At 44.0% G+C, this 16,360-nt stretch overlaps 1 protein-coding gene and 1 non-coding gene across 2 annotated transcripts in view; one reads left to right on the top strand and one right to left on the bottom strand.

Moving 5' to 3' along the window:
* Nucleotides 1-16,360, top strand: part of ITGA9 (integrin subunit alpha 9) — a 390,243-nt gene that overhangs the window by 127,092 nt on the left and 246,791 nt on the right. The window lies entirely within an intron of this gene.
* Nucleotides 3,265-3,327, bottom strand: LOC116273972. Its single transcript, XR_004182460.1, has one exon. It is a non-coding gene; the product is annotated as a U7 small nuclear RNA (small nuclear RNA).

The following is a 16,360-nucleotide window of genomic DNA, read 5'->3' as shown; positions in this document are numbered from 1 at the left end:
ATCTGAAAAAATCCAAAATCTGAAAGACTTCCGGTCCCTCACATTTCAATTAAGGGATATGCAACGTGTACTTCTGCAGCTGCTTTGAGAATGCATATCATTGAATAATGTTAGTGGGAGGTTTTAAACTATTTGAAGATCACACAACTGTGAGAGCCCAGCTCCCCTGAAATAGGTAGGGTTGGTCAGTGATTTTTGCCACACACCAAAGCAGCTGCCTTGGTCCCTCAGAGCCCTGGCATTTCTGCCCTGGGTTTGGCCACCCCTGACCTTGGCTGACTTCTCATGGATGCAGCAAAGACCCAGTAGGATGCACCTCTCAAGTGGTTGGCAGCTTTTGCTGGACAGCTTTAGAGTCCTGTGGGTTATTCTGGTTGTTGCTGTTCTTAAATATTGAGTGTCCAAAAGATTCATGAACTGTATCTCAGCTGGGTGGGACCCTTTGGGAGAGAAGTGGAGGAATAATGCAGTCATTAATTGCAAAGAGGAGTTTGGGGACCAGGTTGTCTTACAGGTTTATTTCGAACAACAGATAGGCTTGATATTGCTGGAAGTGGATAGATTTGGGTTGCCTCTGTCTAGCAGGTGGCTTCCTTTTCCAGTGTGTTGCCCACCGGTCTCATCTATCAGACTCACTTGAGAGTATTTCATTATTCATCTAATAAAGGAGTATGTGGGATTCCCAGAGGAGGAGGATCTACTTCTGTACTTGACCTGGGTGAGGACCACTGGGAACATTTGCACCTTTCACTATGGCAAACTTTGACATGTGAGAGTTTCCAGAAATACAGAGATTCTTATTTTAATCCTTTTTCTTTTTAACTGCAGAAAGAAAATAATATTGGGATAGAATAACTGCAGGGAGTAGAGAGATGAGAAAACATTAGAAAAAATAGTACAGAAGTAGAGCTGGATGAGAATCCAAGTTATGAGAACCTACTGATGAGAGACATACAGAAATAAAAAGCCCAAATTCAGGGTTCTAAATCAGGGCTCAGATGAGGCTATTTGTATTGCATGGTAGAAATATATCCAGGAACAGTGGGCCTTTTATAAATTAAGCCTGCCATTCTCCAATTGCTTAAGACACTGAGGCCCATCAGGCCAGAAGCATATGATCCACTTTGTCTGAGAAGGAACTTTCACTTTAGGAGGGGTAATTTAGAAGAGAAGAACAGGCCCAGTGGATAGTCCCTTATGGGAAGCATCTCAGCAGAGGCCCTTTTGTGGGGCAGGAGGGATTGCATAGCAATACTGCATGCCCAGAGTTGTTGTTCCCAGGCTAGGGTCCAACTCAGGGCAGGGAGGTCTACTAGAGGCAGCGTATCACACACTGGTTGTCCAAGAGATGGAGAGAGAGTGCAAAATCTGAGCTGTGCTTATGGGAAACTCAGAGTCTCACAAAACTACACCTATGCTGCCCATGGTTTATGTTTAATAAATGAAATGATGATTAAGATAAGACAACTGGACAAAAAGGCTGGGCCTTCTTGGGTGGGTATTGAGTGGGAAGTGATTCAAGTGGCCAGACACGCTGTCTGGACATTAGCGGGAAGTGGGGCTGGACTCGATGAACTAGAGCCCTCTTGTGGTCCCATCATTCAGGCCTGTGGCTTTCATTTGAGACCAGTTGTTCTTAAACTTTTGCAGGTATCAGAATCACCTGGAGGACTTGCTAAAGCACAAATTGCTTGGCCTCACCCCAGCGTTTCTGATTCAGTGGGTCTGGGGCTGGGGCTAGGAGTGCATTTCTAAGCACTTCCTGGAGATACGGATGCTGCTGGTCCTGGGACCACACTCTGAGATATAGTAATCTAGACCACAAAGGAGGTCTGGATCCTGGGGAGGGAATCTGCTTTCTGCTTTCCTAGGCACTAGGAAGGCAAGAAGATACTTGGGGCTGGAAGGTGGCAGGGGAGCATGGAAGGGAGGAGTCCTTGTCCGTCATGTCTCACCATCTGAGGAGCTGTCATCCTTTATTCATCCTGCCCTTCTGCTTGCTCTCAGTCTCAGAAATTCCAAAAGACAGCTTATGACCCTGCATTTTTGGTTAAAGAAAGAAGGGAACTGAACTGTCTGCTCTATGAATGCTGGGCTGCTGAGGATCATGGGGATTTTGTAAGTTATTTTGGTAGCCTGTTGAGTTTTGTCTCGGGGTTTCAGCAGAATCCAAGACATGTGACATGGACCATTAACATTGAGCTTCCACCTCCTGGATCCTGCCCTGTAAACATGCCCGGGGGTCTCTGAGGATGGACATGTGTCCTTCACACACCAAGTGTGTTAGAGACAATAGAAAGCATTGTTTTTTTCCTGTGTTCTGGTGAAAGTCTTTTCTTTCTTTCCCTTGTGTTTCTTCGAGGGAGCTTGAGTGGCAGGATTATTATTAAGAGTACTTTTTAAGTTCCCAACAATTAGATAAGAAATGAACAGAATGGGAGTTCACATTTTACCCTCAAGAAAATGACCTTAGGGAGGCCTTACTGTGGGGTGGTTAAGAGCATGGCCTGGATTTGGAATGCCTGGATTGGGAATCCTTGTTTTGTCACTTCATCACTGTGTGATCTTAAGCCAGTGATGTGACCTCCCTGCACTTCAGTTTCCTCACCTATAAAGTTGGGATAATACTAGAACATGTTTAGTAGGATTGCTGTAAGGACCAAATAAGATAATACAGCTCATGCAATTAGAAATGGACCTGTCACTTACAGAAAGAAGGCAGTACATTTTAGTTCTTACTGTAAGACTGAGACATCCAAAGATGTCTCATACTGTAAAGTGTGATATTTGTGTATATACTTTTTAAGGAATACAATCCTTAGTTTTCCTACCTACTCCAGGTTATGTTTTATAGATGATAACAGTAGTGTATGTTCTAGAGAAAAATCAGCTGGAGGGAGGAAAATGGTATAGTTCTAAAATTCTTTAAGCCTCATTTAATTTTTTACTTGTTGCTGCTTTCATCATCACCTCTCGCTCTAATTTTCCAATAAGCCTGAAAAGCATAATGGAGTCATAAATCATGTCTGTAAAATGAAGATGTATATGACTTTGATAAGATCTCACATGTGATGTTAATAACAATACCTTACATGCCCGGCCTCACACTTCACATAAGCTGTCCCATTTAATCCCTGCAGTGGTCTCATTAGCTTCTGTTAGTCCCATTTTACAGTTTGTACAGTGGAGACTTCAGAGAAGTAACTGGCCCAGGCTCCACGGGCGGTTAGTGACAGAGCTGGGATTTTTTTGTGGAGGGGCAGGGGGGACTTTTCTGGTAAAGACCAGAAAACCTGCTAGACAAATTCTAAAAGAACCATAATACTCAGAACTGGGATTTTAACTTCATCTGCTCCTTCAGGGACCACCTTGTTCCCAGTGTGTTTAAACACCTGGCTGGCTTTTCACTTTGGGCTCTCATTCAGATTTATGATTCTGTTTATTGAGAGTGGATGTCCCAGTTACTCTAGCTCGGTAACAAACAACTCCAAAAGTTGGGGCTGTGAAATAATCATTTTACTTTGCTCATGGATTCTGTGGGTTATTAATACTCAGTGTTCCATGACATCCGGGGCCTCAGCAGGGGAGATTCAACCACAGGAGCTAGAGTCACCTGGGGTGTCTTTGCCCACATGTCCCACAGGTGCATGGGTGGGACAGGGACCTCAGATGGGCTGTCAGCCAGAATACCTACATGTGGCCTCTCAGTGTGGTCTTTCTGCCTGGGCTGACTTGGGTTTCCTCAGAGCATGGCAACCCGATTCCTAGTGAGATTTCTGAGAATGCGGTGAAGGTGCCTGGCACTTCTGTGATCTAGCAATAGCTTCAAGGAAGGAAATATATTTTTACATTGAAAGAAGAGAATATGAGCCATGTGTGCCAGGTGCGGGGAGCCACCTGTGAAGATTCTGAGTAGAGGCTTAGGTCAGTGTGGACACAGTGGCGGGAGTGGACAAGGACAAGGGATGCTGGGTCATGCATTCACCCCACAAATATTCCATCTGTCTCTGAGCTAGGCAGAATGAGCAGGGCACCAATCTAGTGGCTCTTCTGGATAATCACTTCACATGGGAAGCCTAGGACTCCATATTATGTTCTCATCCCATTGAAAATTTGACCCTTTAAAGATTTATTTATATTCAGCTCAGGCCTTTAAAGTCCCATATACTATCTAAAAAGGGAAAAGTTCATCCCAGTCAATGTCCTGTCTTGCTTATGTTTAAGTCGGATGGGAAGAAAAAAATCCACACCAGGAGAAGATTGGTTGTAAAAGTTTATTTTACATTTATGTGAAGTTTATTTTTGGTCCTGATATTCTTCATAGGGTAGATATTTCTTTTAAGACTGTTAATAGTGTATTTCCTTTTTATTTGCCACTCCCCACCAAAATAAACCCTCTTTTATTTTTGAATCAGCTTCATATCTTCAGAACGTCCAACTTTAAATAATGGTTGGAGACACTCCAGGTTAAGTAGAGAGTAAAATCCTATTGCTTTCTGACCTTTGGGTTAGGATCAAGTGTGGTGTAATAAAATATCAGTCCCAAGAGTCACCTTTGCTGATTTTTTTCCTATTATTCTTTCCTGTTATTCCATATTCATGCAGGTCTTGCAGCCAAGGATTGTTACATTAAGATCCAATCTGAAATTAAAACTTATGGTTTTAACCAATAAGCTATAAAGCTGTTGAACTCCCACTGGGATGTGGTTACCTTTTCCTAAACTTCCTGAGTTGTCTCCTTTTAGCCCCACAGTTGATTTCTTATTGAGCCTTTGGAAAGTTCCTTGCCGTTTCACAGCCATTTCCCGTCAAAGTGGGGATATTGACTATGCAAACCACTTAAGGTCACAGGCGCTGCAGCTGTGTTCCTTCTTTGCAGAAGGGGGGTTTCTTTGGGTGGGGCTGTGCTCAGCCCTTCCGGGTGGTGAAAGTCTGAGGTCACACTGAGAGAGCAGGTCCATATTGGGACTGGGGCTCCAGCAGGATCAGAACAACTTCACCCAGACTTCTGGAGCTGGAACTCATTCTCAGAACCTTCCAGAAGACCCTGCCCTGGAATTGCTTTCAAGGGTCTTTTTCATCTATGTGCAGAATATATTTCTTTGGAGGTAGCTTTGCTGAAGGCCCCTTGAGCCAAGGATAATAGGGTGGGAGCAGCTATACACAGCTGCATTTCAGTGTTAGATGATAAAATGATGTCCGTTGGTGAGCATGTTGGTGGTGAGGAAGTTTACACGACCACAGATGCTTCTCACTCCAAGGTACCTCTGCCCTGTGCTGCTGGTGCCACTCACCCTAGGGCATTCCTGCTTGGCAGTAGCAGATTCTAGATTGTCCTATTTGCTGGTTTGGGGGCTGCAGAGTGCTGCAAGGAGGAGGAGTCCTAGATCACCGGTTGACCTTCAGCGGGCGTTTAACAGCATATTCTACCAGGCGCTCACCTACTAGTGTTTTGTTCAGGATGCTGTATAACTTTGCCTTTCTTTGCTGTCTCCTATTTAAGGGTAAATAAAGGTAGTGAGAGTCACAAAAATAACATCAATGATGGCAACTAGTGTTTACTGAGTGCTGACTCTGCTCAGGCACCATTCTAACCTCTTTACCCAAGTTGTCTCTGCTAGTCCTCACCACAGCCCTGTGAAGTGTATGCTGTTATACACCCACGAAGAAACTGAGGCTACAAAAGGAAAGCAGCTCTGCCCAAGGTGTTATAAGCAGAGAGCTCTGAGACAGGACCCACGCCCAGTTTGTGTTGACTGGGGACTCAATACTCAATGCTCTTACTCTTTGGCTGTTTTGTTGAGTGCCCAGGTCATCCTGGTTGAAGGGAGACAGTGACCCGGGTGAAAAAGGATGGCTACAGATGCATGGCTGCGTGGCTATGCATCATCCACCCTGGAGTATCTGCTTGCCAAAAATGGGGCTACCTGCAAAATGCTTTGAGCACTGCGGAAACAAGTCATTACAACTCAAAACATTTATTATCCTGATAATAGGTCAAGGTTTTCGTAATTGAATTTTAGGGTGCTAATTTTAGACTTTCTGAAAATCAGTCTCGAGAAACAAAACCTGGAGTCAAGTAAAAGGATGCTTTTGGAACTGATGATTCTCAGAAGAAGCCATGAAGGGCTCGGCCGTAACCCCGGGAAAGCTCACTGGCCAGCAGCCTGGAGCCAGTGGAGCTTCAGGTGGCTTTAATTCTTCCCTGGATGCTGCTGGTCTCCAGGGACACAGGGGTAAACAGGTCACCATCCTTGTCCTCAAGGGCCTCATCCTCCAGGGAGGACATAGCTGGTAATGACAAGATGTGAGCCAGCGCCTTCTCGCAGCTGGGTACACAGGGCTAGGGGAGCTGAGAGGAGAAAAGGATGAATTTGGCCTTGACCTGGAGCAGCCTTTTAATAGAAACACTCATAACTTTCCTGCAGATGCACTTCCTGTGAATGAGGAGTCTTGATATATTTTTTTCTTTAATAAGAGAAAACCAGGCTTTTGATGAATAATTTGTATGTCAATGTTGGGATCTTCATTTTGTTATGAAGGATTTCAGTTACAACAGTGTGAGGTGGGTGGTCGGGAAACATGCCCCCTGGGCTCACTTTTTGCTTAGAAGAGTCCTGATGGAGAGGTTGAGGTGGGAAGAGAGTGGGGGGGAAGACTCCATGGAGCATGACAGGCGTGCTATGCCTGCCTCAGCCAAGCATGGAGGTCCCGACCATAATTTGTTTTTGAGACAGGATCTGGCTTATCGCCCAGGCTGGAATGCAGTGGTGCAATCTCGGCTCACTGCAGCCTCCGCCTGCCAGGCTCAAGCCATCCTCCCTTAGCCTCCCGAGTACCTGGAACTACAGGCGCGCACCACCATGTCTGCCTAATTTTTTGCATTTTTTGTAGAGACAGGGGTTTTGCCATGTTGCTCAGGCTGGTCACGAACTCAAGTAATCCACCTACCTCGGCCTACCAAAGTGCTGGGATTACAGGCATGAGCCACCACACTCCACCTCCAACCACAATTCTTGTTTTAAAAAATGAAAATAGAGGCTGGTATGTGGCTCACGCTTTGTAATCCCAGCATTTGGGGAGGCCTAGACGCATGGATCAATGAATAAGAGATCGAGACCATCCTGGCAAACACCAGAAACCCCATCTCTGCTGCATAAAAAATTAGTCGGCGGGTATGATTGTAGTCCCAGCTTCTGGGGAGGCTGAGGGTGAGAATGGCGCGGAACTGAGGCATGAGCTTTTGCAGTGAGCCTAGACTTACTGCATTTCCCCAGTCTGGTGACAGAGCCGGAGACTCCACTCAAAAAAAAAAAAAAAAAAAAAAAAAAAAAAATGAAAATAGAGTGAAACAGAAATGGTAGAATCAAGTCATCTTGCTCATTCAGAGCCATGTGCAGCTAGGACACCATGACCCCTTCCCCTCAGGAACCATTCTAGGGGTCGTCCAGTCCTTGGGCTCTGTTCCTCTGATGTGCTGCAGGTGGTCAGCGGGGCTGGGAAGAACAGAAAGATGGGGGCCACATCCACAAAAGTCATTTGCTTCCTGTGGCAAGTGCTGCAGCCGCACCCCCGTGGATGAATGGGGATTCCCATGTTTGCTAGTTATATATGGCTGAACCCTTCAGCCTTTCTGCCCCACTTCCAATTTCTTCCTTGGGTGGGAATGCCTTGAGCCTCAGTTAATTGTTTGAGTTTCCTTGAGTATAAAAGGCGAGTCCTGGCTGGGCATTGAGTGAATACAATCATAAAACCCAAATGATGCTCTTGACGTCATCTGAGCCGAGAGTGGTGTTGGCACCTTCATAGCTAACATCAAATGGATCTCCAAGCCCAAACACTAACAGTGGAACCAGCTGTTGCTGCTTCCGGTGTATCATCCAAACGGGTTTTCCCAGTCATCTTCTGGTGCACTTCTAACATACCCTTAAAAGGCATAAAGAAGTGGCATAGATGATGGCTGGAGAGATTAAGTTCTTTCTGGTGGCTTCTTTAATTTCGGAATAACCAGCCTTCCTTCAGCCCCCCTACATGCATTAGAAACTTCTCCTGGACTGTTTTTGTTCTGTTTTTAATTAGGTTGTGGTACAAGAGGAGCAATTAATAAAACCTTCCATTTCCACATCTACTGTGAAACTCCGTGACTTCTTCCCATGTGATGATGGCTAAGTGCGCAGAACATGTGAAATTTAAGTAGATTTGTGGAAACAGAAACACATTTTTATTTAGTTGTGAGCGTCACTTGGAGTATAAATAGAGCCCTTTATGATTCGTGTGTTGGTCTTTCTTCCTGGAGGGCTTCAGTATTATCTCGTGCTGTCATCTTTATGTTGTATTGGAAAAATCTGAGATTCTTTTTCCCTTGGTCATTATTTGCTTTTTTAAAAATAATGTAGTTTTAAAGAATTCTTGTTATTTAATCTCAAGCCCAAACATGGTTTCTAGTGAGGAAATGATACTTTAAAAAGTTTGATAATTTTAGTTCCAGAAAGAATTGTTTTCGGGGGTGGGAGGCTGCAGTTGAGAGGTACAAGAAATGTTCAATGAGGGGAAGACCTCTACTGTGGTTCCATTTGCTCGTTGAAAACTTGTGTTTCTATTGAAAGAAAGGTTTGATGTTGGAAGTTTTAAGTGTACTGCGTGATGTTGCTAAAGTTTAGTTCATTGCTGGAAAGTTTTGGATGAGCTAATTTCATAAGGATTTATGTGCCTTATGGGCCAGTGTGGGGTAAGGGATAGAAAAACTTACCTCCTTTGGAAGGGTCTTTGTCCCTAGAGGTGTATGGAATGACCACTGCTTTTTGGTGGGAAACGTAAAGGCCAGTCAGCTTTTGGATGAATTTTCAAGGAAAACAGCAGCTGTCCATCTTCAGTCTTGACTTGCCACTCTCTTAAGGAGTTCCTTCCTTTCACCCATGTTTTGCTCCCCATGGCTTGGCCATGCCACAGTGGTCCCTTGGCTTCAACAGTCTTGCTTACTTACATCTACTAACTGGGCAAGAGAGACCATTTTCCCATTGTGCCTGGATCACCACTCTGATTTGGATTTAGATGGGATCAGGAATTTTTCTGGGAATCCTTTTGGCCTTAAACAAAATAATTATGAGAGAAATCTGCCTCCCATAAGTCATAATCTCAGCAGGCTCCTGGCAAGTCCCTAACTATTTCTGTGTCCAGGTCCCCAAGAGGGCTACAGGGAAAACTTCATCATGGTGGGAGGGAAGAAAGAAGGTAAAGTCCTAAGATGTTTGCTTCCTATTCCTTGTAAGGTTTAGCCATGTATAGTCATGTGCCAGTCACCTAGGGCTGAGAAAGGGGAGCAAGCAGAGAGGGAGAGGAGGAAGAAGACAAATGAGATGGTTTGTAATTGATTAGTGGAAGTTAAATCATGTTAAGGATAGGAGGCTTGTCCCCTCCATCATGATTTAGTATCTCATCCTTCCCAAGAGAAATTTTGAGAACCTGTCCTCTGGTATCTGGGAAATGGCCTCCCCAGCAGTGTGCATAGCCCCAGGGAAGCCCTCTCATCAGCCCATCCTTCTCTTGACTTCTCTCCTGATGGTCACATGGTGCCACCACTCTTTTAAGCCAAGTCAAATTGCATGTAGCAGAAAACTCAAATAAGTGTATACAGTAGAGGTTTATTGTTCTTACACAGAAGTAATTCAACATTGGTATGGTGGCTCCATGGACGTCAAGGATCAAGGATCCTTTTCTCTTTCTGTTTCACCATCCTCAGAACATGGTTTCCAGTTTCAAAGTTACCTCATGGCCTAGTGTGGCTGTTGGAGCTCCAGCCATCACATCCAAATTCCAGCTAGGAAAAAGAAGGAAGAGAGAAGATTACAAAAGAAAATTATCTCCCAGCTAACTTGTCTTTATTTATGGAGTTTTCCTGGAAGCCTCACATTATGGTTTCTGCTTGTATCTTCTTGACCACCTCTTCTCCAGGGGAGACTAGAAAATGTCTTTTAGGTAGGCATATTGTAGAGTGGAATAAAATTGAGTTTGGTTAAAAGGGAACAGTAGAGAATAGATATTGGTTAGGCATATAGTCTCTGCCATGGTCTAGTATATATGAAGAACCTCATGTGTGAACCTTAATATATTCTGTCAAATATTCTGTTTATAATATCTAATCCTCCTCTCAGATTCTAGGCCATTTGGAAGCCAGGAGCTTATCCCCTCCTCTTTGTATCAACCCAGAGGCCCACATGTTGAGGTTATAGCCCATCTTTGTTCAATTGATTCAGATTCAGCCCTTGCCTCCCATATCCCTCACCATGGATATGCAGTTATAAATGATTTCTTGTTAAGCGTTTTTAAAAGGTTAACTTCTTCCCAGAGAGATTTTACATAACTATCTGTTTAATGTGTTGTTAATGACAAAGAGTCTAAGAGTTATCAATAACATTGGAAAAGTAATTCTCAGCCTGAAAATTAGCAGTATGGTACATATGAAGTACATACCATGTACTTCCTGATTCCAGATATTAGGAAAACAAGACAGAAGGGTTTCACCACTAGTCAGTGTCAGTAGATTGTTGGGGAGAAATCTTTATGAAAAATGCCACTTTCACTCTTTTTTTCAAGTTTGAAGTGACAATGTGGAAAGATGGGAGATGTCTGAGAAAACTTGTGTCAGTACTTCATGTTCGTAAAAGGACAGGGAATCCTTCTGAAAATCTAGTTATGTAAATTTATGTTCCACCACAAGAGAAAAATCAGTGGATGGCTGGAAGGAGGGGCTTTCCCTTTTACTCTGGAAGGGAAGGAAACTCTGACAGCCGGACTTCTCAGTCAGAAAGTGTCTTTGGTGAGCCTTACCATGTGACTGGCTGATTCACTTTGTCCACTAAGTCTCGGGAGAGGTGATGTAACCAGGGACTGCAACTTCTAGGGAGAGGGGAAAAATCACTGTTGGCCCCACCCTCTGGCACTGGAAGCTTAACAGGGCTTTGGCCCACAGCAGATGGAAGTTTGAGCTGCGTTGTGTAATTCTTTTTTAAATGTTCGCTAGAGCATCCATTGTTCTTCCTCATTTTCTCTTCTCCTCTTCTTCTTTATTACCTTTTCTGTTTTTTTATCCTGGATGGTCATTCTAAATCAACTCAGATCTGACCTTTGGAAATACATACAATATTAAGGAATCCTACGGGCTTCCTGTCGTATTTCTGTTTTTGAATTTGATTAACATGAACTAAGAGGTTGAGTGGAAAGAACTTGGACTTTGGTGTCCAAAAGACACGGGTATGAATTCTGACTCTACCATTACTGGCTCTGTGACTCTGGACGAGTTGCTTTACTTCTTTTACTCTCTAGAATCTCACCTGGAACCCGAGGTTAATTCCTACTTCAAAGCATTGTTAGGAAGATTGAACAAAATAATGTATGACGGAAAACCCAGAGAGAGGGATGAAGAGCAGAGTGTGCTGGGCTACATAGTCTAAGCCAAGAAGTTTGTATTTTATTTACAGTGCTCCGGGAAGCAGGGAAGTGACCTGATATTGTGGATATTTTCAAAAAATCACTCTGGGCCTGTGGAGAGAATGGAGGACAGGAGTTGGAGTGGAAGCAGCCCAGCTAAGAGGCAAGAACAGTGGACAAGATGGCTGGACTAGTGTGGTCACTAGAGGGAACAGAGAGAAGCAATGAGTCTTAAGAACTTTGGAGGTAAAGACAGTAGAAATAGCTGAAGTCTTTTTTCTTTTTTCTTTTTTCTTTTTTTTTTTTTTGATACTTGAGTCTCACTTCTGTCACCAGGCTGGGAGTGCAGTGGCCAGATCTCAGGCTCACTGCAAGTCTGCCTCCCAGGTTTACAGTTCATTCTCCTGCCTCAGCCTCCCTCGGAGTAGTTGGGACTACAGGCTCACCACCTCTCGGGCCTGGCTAAGTTTTTTGTATTTTTAGTAGAGACGCCTCACCTGTGGTTAGGCCACAGATGGTCTCGCATCTCCTGACCTCATGATCTCGGCCTCTCGCCTCCCAAAGTGCTGGGATTACAGGCTTGAGCCACCACGCCAGGCAGAAATAGCTGAAGTCTTAGATGTGAAAAAGGGAGGGAAAGAGAACACTCAAACATGGATCTTAGGTTGGGGTTTGAGTGTATAATTGGTGAGGCCTGTTTGACAGTGTAGCCCAGGACTGTGCATGGGGATGCACAAGATGTTAGCTGGCTGCTGGATTCATGACTATCTGGAGGAAAGAGGGAATGCGTGTTCTTGGGCCATGTTGGATGCTGAATGCAGTGGGACAGACCCAGTTCTATTTCTTGCTTTGAAGGGATTGTGTTCCAATTATCTGCCCTGTTTAGATGGCAGCTTCAAGAATCAAGCTGGTCAGTTTTGAGCAAGGTCTGGAAAGCAAGACAATGTCTCGAAAGTGTCAGGACCCTTGATATTTACCTTGTTAACACCATAGATGACTTTGGTGCCCTCCCTGCAGCCGTCTGCTTTAATTGTCAGAACAAAGTAAGAGCGAACTCAGAGTGGGGCTTGGGTTATGCTTTGGAACTGAGCAGCATTCTCAAAGCTGGGTGCTATAGTGGCATGACTATTACAGGTGGGGCCAGGACCCCACTTCCACAAAATTAAATTGGATACATCTGGTGGGAGGTGTTCACCTGGAAATCTGGGTCTTAAACCACTTTGAGAAACACTGTCCTGGAGGCAAGTGGCCCCTGTTCTGGTTTTTTTTCTTCCACTTTTTAAAAAGGAAATCAGTTTGGTGGCAAAATCTCCTCTTCTTGTCCATAATTCAGACTATGATGGCAATTAGAGGCAGGCAGCCTCCCCTCCAAGGAGAAAGAAACCCTCCACGTGTTTTATGAGTATATTCCTAATAATGACAATAGCAGCAAACAAACGCCATAGTGGTGATTTCATACTCATGAAATTATTGTCATGGAGTTAGAGCCTAGATAAAAGTCTTTGGCAAGTCTCTAAAGCATATTTCAAGAGAAAAAGAGAGGCCAGAATTTATAGAATCTAAAAATAGCAGTTGAAGTGCAGCTGTGTTTAGCTTGTCAGAGAACCTGTTGAGTCAAGATGGGCAGGGGATTTTATTTCTCCGGCCCTGAGGTCATTTGTCTTGTTTAAGAAGGGACAGCAAACATTTCCAAATAGGGATTGATTTTTAAGGGAGGAAGATGGCTGAATGTATATGGTATTTCTTATTTTCTGCTCTTACTCTTCCTACCTCCAACCCCATTCCAAATTTCCTCTTAAGAAAAGGAAGGAGAGTTTGTTTTTCTCAGTAGAGTAAGTAGTAACTGCCTAGGTGGCAGGATTTTAGATGGTAGTGATGATGTTACTTATTGATGGCACATTTGATGACTCCTAGTCCAAGGAGTGGTGAGGGTAGACTAACTATTTGGTCTTAGTGGGTTATGTACAATCCCATTAAGTTGAAGGTATAAACCCGTAGTTGGAGAAATAACAGTGTGACTTCTCCAAGACCGATTGGCTGATTTTTGGACCCTCTTTGTCCCATTTCTAGTCAGGGATAGTGTCTTACTCCTGTTCCACAACCCACAAAAGAAGATATCTGTCCCACTTCTGGCCTAAGCAGTCCTCAAGCCTCTATACTTAACACTGGAATGTCACCATCTTAAAACTTGTCAACCAGTAGGCCTTCAAGCCTCCTGCCCTTTAATATTTATTGAAACCTTGGTGAAAATGAATTCTGTTTATGGTGAAGCATGTGAAGTTATTGCCATCCATTAGTTTGTAGGCCAGAGTTTGAAAACTAGTGGCCTGCAGGCCGAGTCTTCCTCACCGTCATGCTTTGCTTGCCTGGCACAGTGTTAACCTATACAATTGCCAATAATGGAAAACTGGGATACTTTGTTTACAAATCTTTATTTCTGGATTCTCCCGGGTTGCTCTAAGATATATTCTTGGTTTAGATTTCTTTTTTGGAGAGGTGTCCCCACACTGCTGTGCATAGGTCCTTGTCCTCCCAGAGTAGCTTACCTGTGGGTCATGATGAGAAATAGCCACTGTATTTTCTTTGAGGATAATAAGAAAGGGTTTAAATAAATTGTATGTTGAGCACCTAAAAAAACATATGCATGTGCATGATGAGTGCCTTGTAAGCATTAGCTATTATTGTTATCATCATCATCATCATCATCATGTTCAATGTATTTTCTGTTGAGGGTTTTGTTGAGGACATTGTTCATGACATAACCCAATGTCTTACGAGGCCTCATGAAAGACATGTCTGTCAGATCTCAGTTCCAGAAAATAGCTGTCCTTCTTCTAAATTACTGGTTCATCTGTACCTTACTTATGCCCCCAGTCTTATTTCTATCTTTGCACTAGCTTTGCAGAAGCTCAGAGTCAACTATGTAGTTCATGTCTAGCAGGAGGACTTGGATTTGATTTGTTGATCCCTTGGTTTTACATGCCATCATTTCCTTGCTCCTCTGCTTTTCTTACTTATTTTGTTGTGAGCATTATTGTAAGCAGCCTTAAATCCTGTTGGAACAAGGCTGGGTGTAAATTAAAAAGCAAACCAAGCATCCATTCCTCTGAGAGGTTTTATAATCACTGAGAATACGCTTCCATGTCAGGACAGGTTTCATGTCTTAGCCTTGGTACTTCACGTGTTCTCTTTCCCTTCTGGACACTACTGACTTTTCATTGTCACGTTGGACTCGATTCTATCAGTTGTGCTCATGCTTTTCCTTCAATCTAGATAACCTGTAACTTCTGTTACAGAATGGGATGGCTTATTTCCCTGGGTAGACTGATTGTATTAGTCAGCTATTGCCACGTAACAAACTGCCCCACAACTCCATGGCACACATCAAGAAGCATTTATGTTCTCATGGATCTGTGGGATGGCTGGACAGTTCTTCTGCAGGTCTGCACATTGACTGGGGAAGCTGTTCTCCATGTCTGTCATTTTTCTAGAAGCAGTTGGTTACTGGGGCAGGTTCTTCTCATGGTGATAGCAAAAATGCAAGAGGGGGATGCAGAAACATATGAGGCCTCTTAAGGGGTAGGCTCAGAACTGGCGCTATCACTTCTTCCCTCATTAGATTGGCCAGAGCAAGTCATGAGGCCCAGTCCATCAGTAGAGTGGGGAAATAGAGTAGAAATAGATTAGCCTGTAGTGAGAGGAACCTTAGAGTCAATGACAAAGGGTAGGAATACCAGGTGGTGGGTAGGGGGCAGCTGATAAGTAATGCAGTCTAGCCTGTAATCCCAGCACTTTGGGAGCCTTAAGCAGGCGGATCATGAGGTCAAGAGATCGAGACCATCCTGGCCAATGCGGTGAAAAATACAAAATACAAAAATTAGCTGGGCATGGTGGCATGCGCCTGTAGTCCCAGCTACTTGGGAGGCTGAGGTAGGAACATTGCTTGAACTCAGGAGATGGAGGTTGCAGTGAGCCAAGTTTGCGTCACTGCACTCCAGCTTGGGCGACAGAGTGAAACTCCATCTCAAATAATATAATAATAATATTAATAATAATACAATCAATCACAGGCAGTGTAATTGTTTGAAGACATTAAGGTTGGGCATACAGCATAGAGTATCTAGCTCTTAGTGGCTGTGTTGGCTATTCTCTGTGTCCCTTCTCCAGATCCATTCTCCACCATTATCCCTCCTGTTTTGTGCCCTTGAGAGACTGACCTTCCCCTCTGCCTTTTAGTTGGGTTCAGTCAGAGGGGAGCACTGGAAAAAGAGGGTGGAAGAGTGGCCAGCCATAGTGACCATGGCCCTCTACAGAAGGCCATAGCTTCTGCCAGGTAGTTAGTTCTAATAACTTAGGGGTTCCAGTGACCACTCCCTACCTTGCTCCTTCAGACCTAGGGCATTAATAGCTCCCTGCTTTGCCACGGGGGCCTCTTTTAAACTGACCCCCCTTACTGTTGTAAATAGTCCCTTCAGTGATTTTTTTTTTCATCTCCCTGTTTGCAGGAAACATCTGCTCCTGGCCAGCACCCTCATGGATACAGTAGGTGCTCAATAAGTGCATGGTTGATTATCAGGCCTCCTTGTTTTTCCTCTCCTCTGGCCTCTACATCACTAAGTGGTCACTTCTAGCCTGAAGAGCCCATAGGATGTCAGCTTGGGGATCCTTCCCTCTTTCCCCATAGCTTGTCCAACCACCATCACTCTCCCAAGAACCTGGCAGAGTAAATTCATCAGAGCGAATTCAAATAAGTAAGGTTTTACTTTTCTTCTTTGGGATTTCTTAGCGTGCCCGTTGGGACAATTATTGAGGGATTCTTTCAAGTACTACATTTTCTCTAGCACTTATGGGGGTTTTATCTCCCAGATGTGATTTATGCCATATTACATTCCAAGAAAGGAACATGGAGAATGTTTGTGGCTAAAGAAGTCTC

Source organism: Papio anubis, chromosome 2 (genome assembly GCF_008728515.1).
Source record: "Papio anubis isolate 15944 chromosome 2, Panubis1.0, whole genome shotgun sequence".
Taxonomy (NCBI): Eukaryota; Metazoa; Chordata; class Mammalia; order Primates; family Cercopithecidae; genus Papio; species Papio anubis.
The sequence above is the reverse complement of the archived record's forward strand: the minus strand, read 5'-3'. Positions and strand labels throughout refer to the sequence as shown.